Source organism: Mustela nivalis (assembly GCF_964662115.1).
Source record: "Mustela nivalis genome assembly, chromosome: 3".
Classification (NCBI taxonomy): domain Eukaryota; kingdom Metazoa; phylum Chordata; class Mammalia; order Carnivora; family Mustelidae; genus Mustela; species Mustela nivalis.
The window spans coordinates 159,830,521-159,844,870 of NC_139022.1; the positions used below are offsets into that span (position 1 = coordinate 159,830,521).

Below are 14,350 nucleotides of genomic sequence, written 5' to 3' on the forward strand. Positions count from 1 at the left end.
ATTGTGCCTATTTATGCAAAAAAAAAGTTTTGTTAGTTGTGACTATGTTCAAAAACGTGTATTACAGTGTTAAATGCAACAAAAAAGTTTTGAATTTTTTCCTGGCACCCAAAGAGAAGTATATCCTCCATATACTTTTCGTTCAGCATTTCCTTAGAGAAATAGTATTTTTTTTAAAGATTTTTATTTATTTATTTGACAGAGAGATCACAAGAAGGCAGAGAGGGAGGCAGACAGAGAGGAGGAAGCAGGCTCCCCACTGAACAGAGAGCCCGATGCAGGGCTCGATCCCAGGACCCTGGGATCATGACCCGAGCCGAAGGTAGAGGCTTTAACCCACTGAGCCATCCAGGTGCCCTGAGAAATAGTATTTTTAAACTATACTTTTGTCTCTCTGAGATATGTTTAAATACTTTTAAAAGCTAAATGAGTCTTCTCATGAATTCTAAGGGTGTCTTTCTTAGGGGATCTTGAAGAAATCCATTTGATATCTGACCATCAATGAGGGTGGTACTCCAACGGGAGTTTAGCCTAGGCACTTTGTTCCAAGTGGTATCTTCTGCTTGTTGAAAAAACACAAGAAATTTTATAGCTCCTTTGAATAAAAAACATGTATGTAATAAGCTGTATCTGTCTGGCTACATAATAGGGTGAGATTTCTTTCTGTCTTTGTAATCTCTTCAGGAGAGTACCTGTAATGCACATTACAATCTGGTTTAATGCTTTTTCAGTGATAAAATTGCTTTTTTCTTTTATTTTGTGGGTAGGTTTATTGGATTGGCAGGATTTTTACCTTTAATTATACTTCTTCAAAAATTTGACAATGAGGATGGAATTGGTCTGGCAGTTCCTGACTTGAGTGCACCAGTTGAGGGTCTTTGGGCAATATAGCAATCAGGTAAGAGACCTCACATTTAAAAAAAAAAAAAAAATCAATCTCCCTTCCAGTGCTTTGCCTTTTGGAATAGTATCCAGACAAAACACTCTCTCCAAATTCAAGATTTTATGGTCAAGTAGATATTGGTAATACAGATTCTTAAATCTAGTCAAGACCACCATTAGTTTTGATGGTGTAAAAATGTGGTAAGCCAGAAATATATCCTGCAGTTCTTTCTCATAAATTGGCATATATCTCTGTCACATTTAGAATAGGTAAACATACATAAACCCAGTTATTGCAGTAACCTACTGATGCCTCTGATTTGGATGAAATAAGGTTATTTATGGGATTCTTAGAAGGATTTTGCCTCAAGTAAACAGAAGGTGGGTACTTGTGTGATGTACTCATCATAAGAGCAAAGTTAAAAATTAGAAAGCCAGAAAAAATCTTGAGAAAAATAGAAATGTGAGAACTGTAATTAATTGATCTTTTACAGAGCCTCTTCCTTTCCCTACTATCTCCACCATCTTTCATTCTGTTGCATCTGTTAGCTCTGCCCATTCCTCAGATCAATTCCTAGGAAGAAGAATGAATGATCTTTTAGATGACTGCATTTTTTTCCATCTATCGATTTCCCTAAAAAGGGGGATGGGTCCACGATATCTTTAGCTGGTAATGAATCACTTGGTTTATGAGTTTATGTATCTCATGCCCTAGCTCTGAGTACACTCAATTTCACCTACAAGAATCCTTTGTGTCATCAATCTATCATGTCATGATGAAGCAGCAATGTAGGAGATATGATCAGAGGATAACTGAGAACTTGAATAAAATACTGTCTCTCCATGAAGACACGTACAGTAATTACACCAGATACTTAGAAAAAGGTAAAGTACTATTAGGTGGAAAAATATTAACGGAGAAAAAAAAAATCAAAGTATCATAAATTCTACATTGTTCTCATCTCAAAAGGAAGGAAATCAGCACTTCCTATTCTAATTGCCAGTGGAGCGGATGCCATTAAGAGGCCCACTAGGCCTCCTCGGTAATTCACCTGCCTTCCTCACCTGCTGATATTACTAAAGTTTTTTTTTTTTTCTTTCCTTCCCATTGCACTCTCTTGCCAGCTATTGACACTCAAGTTAGTGAAAAGATGATAAGATGGCAAAGACAGATTATAACCAAAATATTAGCAGCAGCTACTCAGTTTAAGGGCAAAAGAGACAAGAAAAGAAAAAATAAAAACAAACAAATAAAAATACCATGTTAGCAGTTGAGTTAGAACAATTTACTCAACATAACCCTTAGTCTGGCATCATCTGAAGGCAGAAAAAGAAGAAACTAACACTGTATATCATTATTGCAAGAGCCCAGGACACTGGAAGATGGATTATAGACACTCCAGAAAATGCAGAGATGGCAAGAACAAGGAATTCAGGAAATCCCAGAAGGATAAAACTCTCAGCTAGAAAATAACTGTCAAATGGCTTAGGTTGATGGATTGAGGGAATCTCGGGGGTAGGAACGGGCGAAATGTGCTCCAATAATTTTTTATGCTACCCTACCATTGCCTTTTCTGGTAAGTATTGGTGCTATTTGTTTCATAAAAATTTTTTGCCTTTGGTATGATGATAAATCAATATTGGTTGATATTCTGAGTCGACTTCTACTTTTTTTTTTTTAACTGTCCCTTTTTTTTCTATGGTTTTCATAGAAATTGTTTCCACTGATTGAGGAACATGCTTTCTTTCTTCTGATTTATCTATAAACCAATTGGGTAAACATCTTCTATGCAAAGTGAAGACCTCCCTCAATATTCTCTACTCCAGATGAATGCTTATGGAGTTCTCTGGGGGGTCAGGGAGGAAGGCATCCAAATTGGTTATTCTGTCCTTTCTGAAAGAAAAGGGGTGTGACAGAAAGTGTCAATCTCACACTATGTTGGGGAAAAATGTCCTGAATGAAAAGAAATCAGTATTACTTTGGGCCTGGAGAATACCAATACTGGTTTAATTTTATATATTAAACTACTAAAAATAGCAATTAGAATAATAATTCCATGGCCATATACAGAATAATACCCTTTCCCAAGTGTTTAATTAGAAGGAGTAAAACCATTATAAAATAATTAGAAAATAAGAAGTAAAAAAAGAAAGTTATTCTGTAATTCCAGTAAAGGGAGGTAAATTTGACCAAGATGGGCACCACTTGACCATTATATGGGTTTATTCAAGATCTTAGTAAAATAAATAAATGTGTTGTTCTAATAACTACTATAGTTCCTAACCTTGTAGTTATTCTGATTTTGGTACCATCATCAGCAAAATTTTTTTGTAGTTGATTTATACTCAGTTTTCTATTTGCCCCTATTCCTCTAGTAGATGACTCAAAGTCTTATTGCCTTTTGTTTAGGAAAGAGTTCAGTATTTACACGCAAAGGATTCCACAAGGTTTCAGGACCCTTCTTATTTTATTTAGTCATTTATAGGAAAACTTAGAGAAATTTGTCCCACTAGAGGGATCCATTAATTATTCACCACGTAGATGATTTGCTGGTACCCTGAGAAAGAAAATAGTAATGCAAAACTGATACTTCAACTTGGCTATAATTCCTTGCTTCACAGAGACATAAGGCCTCCCTAGACACATTACAATATTGCCAAAGTGAAGTAAAATATTTAAGGCATCTGTTGAAGGCAGCAAGTGTTACAATCAAGGAATCAGCTAATCAACACAGTCAATGTTACAATCTACAAGCCTGCAAATGTGATGGCCTACTAAAAAAACAAACAAACAAAAGCGGTATTGCAAGAGAACAAATAAAAACCCAAATAGACAATTTGAGGACTACTAGGTTATTGTAGACAGTGGATCCCAGCTTTTGCAGAAGCAGCAAATCCACTGAAGGAGTACATTCATGGTAATTCTTTAGATCTCTGGGATAGTTCCTAGGAACTAAAGAGTTTTGAATGACTTAAATTGGCTGTAGTCTCTCTCTCAGTTTAGAAATTCCGGATTCTGGGCGCCTGGGTGGCTCAGTGGGTTACGCCGCTGCCTTCGGCTCAGGTCATGATCTCAGGGTCCTGGGATCGAGTCCCGCATGGGCTCTCTGCTCAGCAGGGAGCCTGCTTCCCTCTCTCTCTCTCTCTGCCTGCCTCTCCATCTACTTGTGATTTCTCTCTGTCAAATAAATAAATAAAATCTTTAAAAATAAAAAAAAAAAAAAGAAATTCCAGATTCTGAAAAATCTTTCCATTTGTTTAGTCATGAAAATAAAGGTGATACTAGAAAATTTTAACTCAAAAGTTGGATGTATACCAGAGATTAATAGTATCTTCATTGTTTTGCAAGTGGTTTAACACTGGAAATGCCTGGATGTTCCAAGCGGGCCAACAAGTCACACTTTTGAAAAACCTCAAGCCCTACCTTGGGTTACTGGACAGCTACCTTTCAAGTGCACAGGGCCCAGCCTTTGTCAGTCCACTGTCAGACTAGCTATGAATGAGTATTATTTTCTAATACTGGTATGTACTTAGTAGATGGAGTTCCCTAAACTTTGCTGCATTTTTTGCTATTGTTGTTTTCTTCTTTAACCAGATCCTGCTGAAACAGATGATCATGGTGCCTTCTGCTAACATAAGGCACCAGATCCTCACTGGGCATATATGACATTCCTGTTTGAAATACAGATATGACAAACATGAGAGTATTTACTTATGAGTCACATCCTTGGGATGAAAATGACCAACTTAAGTTTTCCAATTCTCTGATTATTTCTCTTGAAATTTTGAAATCTTATGTTTTGTTTGAAATTAAAACTAGGTATAAAGAGCTGAATTTATGGCAGTTATAGGAACTAAAACTGTTGGTTTAAAATTCAAAGATTACTATACACATACACACACAGTGAATTTGTGTGCTTGCGTGTTTGGAGTCTGTCATGAAACAGGAAACATTTGGGGGTTAAAATTAGGGATTTTTTACTTTTATACGAACTAAAATGTTTCAGAGAAAATTCACAGCTGGTTTTTGAGAGGCTTAACAACTAATTGCCTGCTTAGGTATCATCCATTGTAGAGCTCACATATGGCAGAATGATATATCTAAATGCAAAAAAATTACTGACAAATTAAAAGAGAATATGGCAGATTCCAAACTTAGAAGACCCACTTTTAACAAAATAATCAATTTTCCCTTATGTAAAAAAAAAAAAAAAATATGTCACAAAAGGAAGTAAACAAATGGATTTAGAAAGAAGAATAATTCAATGAGTAATGGGAATTATCTGATGAAGTAATTCCTATACCACAGTCTTATTTGCTCAGTTAAAATTGCTGTGTCATCAATGAAACCTGTGAGTACCTAATATCACACATAACAAAAAAAATTTTTTTTTAAACTATTCAAAACATATTAAAGAAACATGTTATTTCTCAGCAGAATTTTTTATAGTCCACTCTTAAGTTATATGGAGAAGTTCCCCACCTACCTTACAAGCAACCTGGTGGCAGTTGGGTTTCACGGAGTCAATGTTTATAGAAGATAAGAGATTTGTTTTAATTATGAAATGTATGATGTTCAGATGATCTGAAGGCTTTCCCTCTTCAGAAGCTGATTATCAGACAGTGGTACTAGTTCTCTTAACACACAAAATTCCTACTTTGGGGATAGCAAAGCATATAGAATCAAATGGAATTATTTCAAGTACAGTCTAGAAATTTTAAAAATATTTGTAGAGTCCTGTTATTTTTATACTTCCTGATCTTCAGTTCTTTGGACAAATGCAACGGAGGAACCAAATTCAAGACAACTACAACTGAAAAAAAAAAAAAAAAAAGATTCAACAAAATGGCCTAGAGGTTTACTATTAGCTTTGCTAATAGTTAATACCTCAGTAATAACTTAGTTAGCAACTAAGTAATCCTGCATGCAAGAATGGTACCCCCTTCTTTTAGACTTGTTTGACAGGTCTATAAATGTATGTCTGAGACTGTATCCTGCAACCAATTGAATTGAAACTTCTCATAATCATTTTCTTATTTAAAAAGAGTTCTCTCTCTTCCCAAGAAACCAGAGCAAAGTCAAAAGGACCTGAATGGACCCACCTGAAGAAATCTGTCACCTTTATCTATTGTTAGATTTCATCTACATAAAAGTATTCCAGAGGAAAGACAGGCTGTCCCCATGCTGAGAGGGAACCTTTCAAGTGCTGCTGACCATTCAGAAAACTATAAAGTAACATGAATACCCAGCTGGAATAATGCTTCCCATGAGAAGTGAGCATGTTAGGAGGACTGAACTGTAGCTTCCAAAAGCACTTGAAAATTAAGTTTTCCAGACTACCTGCCACTGGTATTGAATTCAACTGTAAGGAGGTATTCTAGAGAACTTACTACTATTCTCATATTTCACTTTGCTTTACTATTCACAGTGATGGTTACTTAAATTGCTTTAGGGGTATTTTTACTAGAAGATGAACATTTAACCCATTGCACTACTTTTTCTCTCTATAGTCCCAGTAATGATTCCTATACATAAAAGGGAACACCTAGGTATTAAGCCAGCACTACACCAGGAAATACAGAAAAGGGTTGTAGAAAAGAAAAACTTTAATTAGAAGACAAACAAATTTAACATTTACAAAACGAAGCTGCAAAGGACATATCCAATATCACTTGATTAGCAATGGGATAGAGGTTCTCTCCAGTAAGAGTATAGGTAGATAAATAAAGGTAAATATCTGTAATTTATGGAGAACTGATATCAACATGGTATTGATTTTGACCAATGTTAAAAACGGACCACAGGTTGTGTTTGTCCTAATGACTTAAAACCATTAAAGCTATGTATATTGAACACTGGAATTTCAATCTGCCTCATAAGACTTTGAAACTGAATAATGCCATGAGCGCCTTTGTGATTCACATCCGGGAAAAATTATTTGGGAAGACAGAATAAGTATTGATGCACCTAGATTGGTGTGTAAATGTAATATAACTTACATGATTAACAAAAATTGGGCTTTATAAGAAAATCCCTTAGATAAAAATTTAGATTATCAAGCTCCATAGTCAAGCAATAAAGACGTCATGACATTTTGTGTAGCTAATGCATGATAAAGAAAAATTGGTCACATTGCTAATCAATGTGATCCATTCATTATTAATATTTTAAAGGTAATTCCCCCAAAGTGAATGTTATATTTAATTTTTAAATTTCATACTACTATAATTCCAACCATTGTTTTGTTTTGCACTCTTATTAGAGGCTTACTAGATATTTAGAAAACCAGATTCTTTTTTAATTGCCCAGAGAATGAACTGGCAATGATGATAATGACAACTATAGTGTTATTATCAAACAGGAACAAATGGAGACATAAGAAAGGTAAATACTAACCTAAAAATAATAAATTTCAGGCTACTGTAGTTCTAAAAGAAAAAAGATAACCTCTTCTTTTCTTTTAGCCTTTTCCAGAAGAAAAGAAAGAAAGAAAGAAAGAACACTTGTATTTGTAAATCATTTTTCTGTATCTTTGAGATGTGTGTATTTTTTAAAAAATGATAAATGAGGCTCTTGCCAGTTTTGCATTCCAGGGGTTATCTTTCTTGAGGGTCTTGGAATATGAATATCAAAGAGGATGGCAACCTGTAATCTACTCTCTGTGGGAGTTTAGCTGAGGCACTTGGCTCCAAGTTATAACTTCTGCTTGTCAAACAGATACAAGCAGGATATGCACTTGCAAAAATAAAATCATTTTCTAAAACTGAAACCGATAAATAAAGGCAAAAATGTTTTTAGAACAGTAACCATGTTTAAAAGAATAAAATCAACAGCCTGATACCATCCTTCTTACCATACGTATCTTCATTACTCATCATTGGACTCATCTCCACTGCTGGGTTTTCCATAGACCCATAAATAATGATAACATATACACAGCACTCTATTTCTGGTCTTGGTAAGCTATATCATTACAGTGTCCTTGTGTGAATACCCTTACTTGTGTACTGGAAAAAATTCCCCTTTAAAAAAAAAACAAAAAACAAAACATCAATGATAAAAGCTTTATATTCTGTAAACGATTCTGCTAAGTGTTCTCAAATATTTTGTGAAAAAAACTAATTCGGACAAGGTTCCCACCACTAGGTAATGTCGCAGAGCTCCAACTTTTAAAAACACAGCTTTAAATGATTTAAGATGCTTTCAATAGTATTTTTTTGGGGTCATATTTTAGTGCATCCCTAAGGTATAATACATAATAAAATGCTGTGCTATAGTAATATCTAAATACAATACAGTATTGTTATTGGGGGGAAAAGTGAATATTTAATTCCTGAAGAGACTTTCAAATTATTATAAATTTAAGTATTCTACATCTGCTTCTAAATATTTCTAACAGAAAACAAGTTTACAATTGTATCCTAAAGAAGTAATTACTCCTCAAATTGCTATGTCCATAGCATCTAGTACATATCTGTAAAGTTCACCTTTTCTTTTGGTAAAACTGCATATTTATCCATAAAAGATCTCAATTTTTATGTCATTAGATGTAGAAAATTTCCATGGATTCATGGTCTCCTATGAATTACTATTGAGTAGATGTTATCAATATTTCTTTTGAAGAATATAAGGGATCTAATAAAATAACAGAAGAGGCTGTCACAATAAGGCTATGAAAGAATGAACAGTTTGTTAGTATAGAAACTCTTTTTCCTTTCACCTGCATTTTTAAAAATTAGCATACAGTATAGGTGTTGTGTATTGTCATTTATGAAAGTGTCAGATATATAAATTTCTGGAGATAATGTACTTGGACATACTTGAAAGCACCTACTTGATAATTTTAGATAACTGGTTTTACACATAGTCTAAACAAATAAGATTTTGATATGCTAACTTTTGATTAGTCAAAGCGACTGATTTCATTTGGAAACTGCATAAAATAGCAGGTCATTAAATTGTATGGGTCAAGATTTACAATAATAAATTATCATTTTAATTATATTAAGGATACTTTTACTTTGTAGCTAAGAAATAAAAAAAAAAAAAAAACTTCTATTATATGTCCTCTCAACTAGAAATAGTCAATGTAGAGGAGAGACAAATACCATACATATTTTATACTAAGAAACCCAGTAATACATATTTATGTCAATTTGAAAAAAAATTGGAATGTGGTACAGCATTTGTTACACTATAGCATTTGTTACACTACAGACAAGGAAGTTTTACTTTATGTTGAGATTTCTAAATAGCTTCACATGGTTCATTCTAACCACAATATAACCTGAATAATAAAGATAGGTATAACTTAAAAAAGACATGCTGTCCAATTCTGGAAGGGGAAAAAAAAAAAACAAAACATGATGTATTTTGTAACCTGTGCCCCTACACAATGTGCAGTGACAGTGGTCTTTTGGATGTGAGAATCTGGAGATAATTTAAAGGTAAATAGGACCAGTCTATTTTAGAGAATTATAGAACTGTGCCCCCAAATCATAGTTTCTGTAGCACCATGGATTCTAGGATATGAATAGATAGCTCTTGCAACCAAGCTTTATTTTGACTCTTACATCCTCATACCTGCCTAATTTATATTTCCACCTGCATTTCTCAAGAACCTTCAAGGATTCCATTTACACTCTCTATGATGTGATACTGAAAATAAAGGACTGGGATTAGAGGAGCCAATAGGCAGAAGCTTAAGGTAGTAATATACTAAATGATATGTCTAGGTGTGAGAAAAGACATGGGAATTATTATGAGAAAAGTAGTAAACTGCAATACAATTCTGTTTAGAATTCTATGAGGCCACAGATATGATAGTCATCTATTCTTCATACAATCAGAGAATCTGAGAGAAGGGAGCCAAGGATATGACCTCAAGGAAGACATTTTATGAGCAAACGTTAATGCAGTTAGAAAATGAAAATATTTAGAGTAAGATCTCCTAGCCATAAAACAGGAGAAATGGAAGAAAAGTTAGGATGTCAAGATCTCGCTGGAAAAAAGCTGTCAGTCAAACAGGTACCATTAAAGATTGGGTCGTCACATGGGCATGTGACACTGAGTTCTGTAAAGAGGAAGATTTCTTAGTATGTGTATGTGTATGTGTGTGTGTGTGTGTGTGTGTGTGTACACACCTAGTGAATAATGTAGATCATAGCACAAAATCATTTAACTTTTTTTTTTTTTAATTAAGAATTATTTCTGTGCTCATGGGACATCCTCCAGAATAGACCACATACTAGGTCACAAATCAGGCCTCAATAAGTACAAAATGACGGAGATCACACCATGCATATTTTCTGACCCCAACACTATGAAATTTGAAGTCAACCACGATAAAAAATTTGGAAAGACCAAAAATACATGGAGATTAAACAACATGCTAATAAGCAACGAGTCAACCACGAAACCAAAGAGGAAATTAAAAAATACAGGGAAACAAATTAAATAATAACACAATGATCCCAAATCTTCAGAATGCAGCAAAAACAGTCCTAAAAGGAAAGTAGAGAGCAATACAGGCTTATCTCAAGAAGCAAGAAAAATTTCAAATTGTAAGGGCCTATTTAGCCATAGCGATTCCATTTTGGATTAAAACAGTGATTTTGTAGTTTATGCAGTAAAACTTAAACTGTCCCTGCCCCCCTTTCCCTCAGGGGACTTACTTAAAAACAAGTCCCGGAAACCAGTCCCAGGTAACAAAGCCCAAATACAGGGGAGGGTCAGGCCAGGTGGAGACATCCAATCAGTGGGAGGGGGCACATACTGTCTCCCTAGCTACCAAGGAGTATGGGCCCCGCCCTTTGGGCGCCTTTTGGGCGCCAATTCTGACCAAGGTGATAGGCTAGTTCAAATGTCTACTATAGGGTAAACTATAATTCAATTGGTCACTTATGTGTGACCTAGCATGACTGTGCAGCTTTCTCTGTCTGTTACAATCTCATTGGCCCCCTGTGCGTGGCCAGGCCCAACCACATGGCCTTTGCCCTTAAAAGCTAGTCTGTAAGACAGAGAGGGGTCGCCCTCTCTGTAGAGGCACAGCCCTGAAAGTTCGGTTTAATTCTCGATGCTTGGCGTGAAATAAAACTTTGCTTGACCTTCACTTTGTATCAGTCTCGCTCCTTTAATCATGGACCCATATTTGGGGGACCTTTCAAAATAAACAACCTAACCTTACACGTAAGGGAGCTAGAAAAAGAACAAAGCCTAAAGCCAGCAGAAGGAAAAAAATAATAAAAGATTAGAGCACAAATAAATGATACCGAAACTAACTAACTAAATAAATAGATCAATGAACAAGGAAAAAATTAATAAAATTGATAAAATCTAGCCAGACTTATCAAAAAGAAAGTAGAAAGAACTCAAATAAAATCACAAAATGAGAGAGGAGAAATAACAACCAACTTCGCAGAAATAAAAACAAGTATAAAAGAATATTACAAAAAACCAGAGGCCAACAAATTAGACAACCTGGAAGAAATGGATAAACTCCTACAAACATATAAACTACCAAAGCTGAAACAGAAAGAAACATAAAACTTGAACAGACCAATAACCAGCAAAGAAATTGAATCAGTAATCAGAAATCTCCCAACTAACAAAAGTCCAGGGCCGGATGGCTTCATAGGCGAATTCCACCAAATATTTAAAGAAGAGTTAACACCTCTTTACTTAAACTATTACAAAAAAAAACAAACAAAAACAAAAAAACAAAACAAAAAAAAACAGAAAAGGAAGGAAAACTTCCAAATTCATTCTATGAGGCCAGCCTTACCCTGATACCAAAACCAGATGAGAACTACAGGCCAATATCCCTCATGAACATGGATGCAAAAATTCTCAATAAAATACTAGCAAACCAAATCGAACAGTACACAGTACATTAAAAGAATCATTCACCATGATCAAGTGGGATTTATTTCTGGGCTGGAAGGGTGGTGCAATATTTGCAAATCAATCAACATGATACACCATATTAATAAAAGAAAGGATAAGAATCATAGGATCATTTCAATAGATACAGATAGAACATTTGACAGAGTTCATGATAAAAAACTTTCATTCATGATAAAAAAAAAAAAAACTCAACAAAGTAGGGGTAGAGGGAACATACTTCAACATAATAAAGGCATATATGAAAGGCCCACCACTAATACAATCCTCAATGGGGAAAAACTGACAGCTTTACCTCTATGGTCAAGAACAAGACAGGGATGCCACTCTCACCACTGTTATTTAACATAGTATTTGGAAGCAATCAGAAAATGAAAAGAAATAAAAGGCATCCAAATCAGCAAGGAAGAAGGTAAACTTCCACTATTTACTGATGACATGATACTCTATGTAGAAAACCCAGAAGACTCCACCAAAAAATTGCTAGAACTGCTATGTGAATTCAGTAAAATCACAGGACACAAAATCAATGCACAGAAATCTGTTGAATTTTTATACATCAATAATTAAGCAGGAGAAAGAGAAATCAAGGAACTGATCCCATTTATAACTATACAAAACCTGTAAGATACCTAGGAATAACTAAGCAAAGAGATAAAAGATCTGTATTCTGAAAACTATAAGAAGCTGGTGAAAGAAACTGAAGAGGACACAAAGAAATGTAAAAACATTCTATGCTTAGAGATTGGAGGAACAAATGTTGTTAGAATGTCTATACTACCAAAGCAATCTACCCATTTATAATGCAATCCCTACCAAAATATCACCAGCATTTTTCACAGAACGAAAACAAACAATTTAAAATTTTTATAGAACCAAAAAAGACTAAATAACCAAGAAACCTTGAAAAAGAAAAACAAAACTGGAGATATCATCATTGTGAACTTCAAGTTATATTACAAAGCTATAGTGATCAAGACAATATGGTACTGGCACAAAATAGACACACAGATCAAAAAATCAGAACAAGAAAGAATGTCCAATGGAAAAAGGACAGTTTCTTCAACAAATGGTGTTAGTAAAACTGGACAGCAACATGCAAAAGAATGAAACAAGATCACTTCTTACACCACACACAAAAATAAATTCAAAATGGATGAAAGACCTACATGTGAAACAGGAAACCATTAAAATCCTAGAGAACACAGGCAGGAACCTCTTTGACTTCAGCTATAGCTACTTCCTACTAGATATGTCTCCTGAGGTAAGGGAAGCAAAACCAATTATAAATTAGAGGCACTTTATCAAAATAAAAAGCTTCACACAGTGAGGGAAATGATCAGCAAAACTAAAAGGCAACCTACAAAGTAGGAAAAGTTATGTGCAAATGACATAGCTGATAAAGGGTTAGTATCCAAGGTATACAAAGAATTTATATATTTCTGTTCCTTATTGAGGTTCCTTTATCATTAAAAACAGAACTACATTTAAATACTTATTTATTTATTCATTTGTTTGTTTATTTTAGAGAACAAGGGAGAGAGCACAAGAGAGAGGGTGCAAGTGGGGCGGGGGAGACAGAGGAAGAAAAAGAGAGAGTATTCCAAGGAGATTATCCACTGAGTACAGAGCCTGATGTGAGGCTGGATCCCAAGACACTGAAATCAGACCTGATCTGAAACCAAGAGTTTGGTACTTAACCAAGACTGACCTACCTAGGTACCCCCCAAAATAGAACTACTTTAAAATCCAGCAATTGCACTACTAGGTTTTTACCTAGTAGAAGGACTCAGGTGGTAACGCAGTAACAAGGCCTCGACTGACCTGTAAGGTACTCTGAAGCACAGATAACCATTAAAAGTGATCCAAAGTTGTAGCAAAAGTACTGAGCTATTTTATTTGAGCTATTCTAGGGCTGCCATAACAAAATAACACACACTGAATAGTTCAATAACGGAAATATATTTTCTCAAATTTCCGAAGACTTGCAGCAGTCTGAAATCAAGATGTTGGAAGGTTTGTTGAGGTCTCTCTTTCTTGCAGAAGGCTACCTCCTGTATCCTTACACTGTCCTTTGTGCACTCACATCCCTGATAGCACTCTTATAAAAACACCAGACCTACTGGATTAGTAACCTCCTCCCACCTCAATGATCTCATTTAACCTTCATAACCTCTTTAGAGGCTTCATCTCCCAAAGAGTCACATTGGGTATTGGGGCTTTAACATGAATTTCAAGTGTACATATTTCTGTCCGTAACAGCTATGATAGCCCTATGGTAGCTATGATAGTTCTGTCATAACATGTGAGTGCCCTGGGAAGTAGACAATTACTTGGCCTGGGTGATGCTCTTCAGCTCAACTGATTATTCTCCAAATATCTAAATATAAATGAAATAAACATGCTTAGCAATTAGTAGAAACATTATACTGATTCTTGGATCTGTAAATATTTATCATAGTAGGAAAGTCCAAACAGAAGTACTGAAAATTGTTTTCCCTCCACCAAGGTAATACATCAAAAAATCCAACCACCTCTCAGAACAAAATGGCAAATCAAATAATA

The 14,350-nt window shown here is 35.0% G+C and overlaps 1 long non-coding RNA gene across 1 annotated transcript in view; it reads right to left on the reverse strand.

Moving 5' to 3' along the window:
- Window positions 1-5,674, reverse strand: part of LOC309861277 — a 28,831-nt gene extending 23,157 nt beyond the window's left edge. The window contains exon 1 of the long non-coding RNA XR_014309840.1: window positions 5,370-5,674. This is a non-coding gene — a long non-coding RNA (uncharacterized lncRNA). The remainder of the gene's footprint in view (window positions 1-5,369) is intronic.
- Window positions 5,675-14,350: the final 8,676 nt, after the last annotated feature.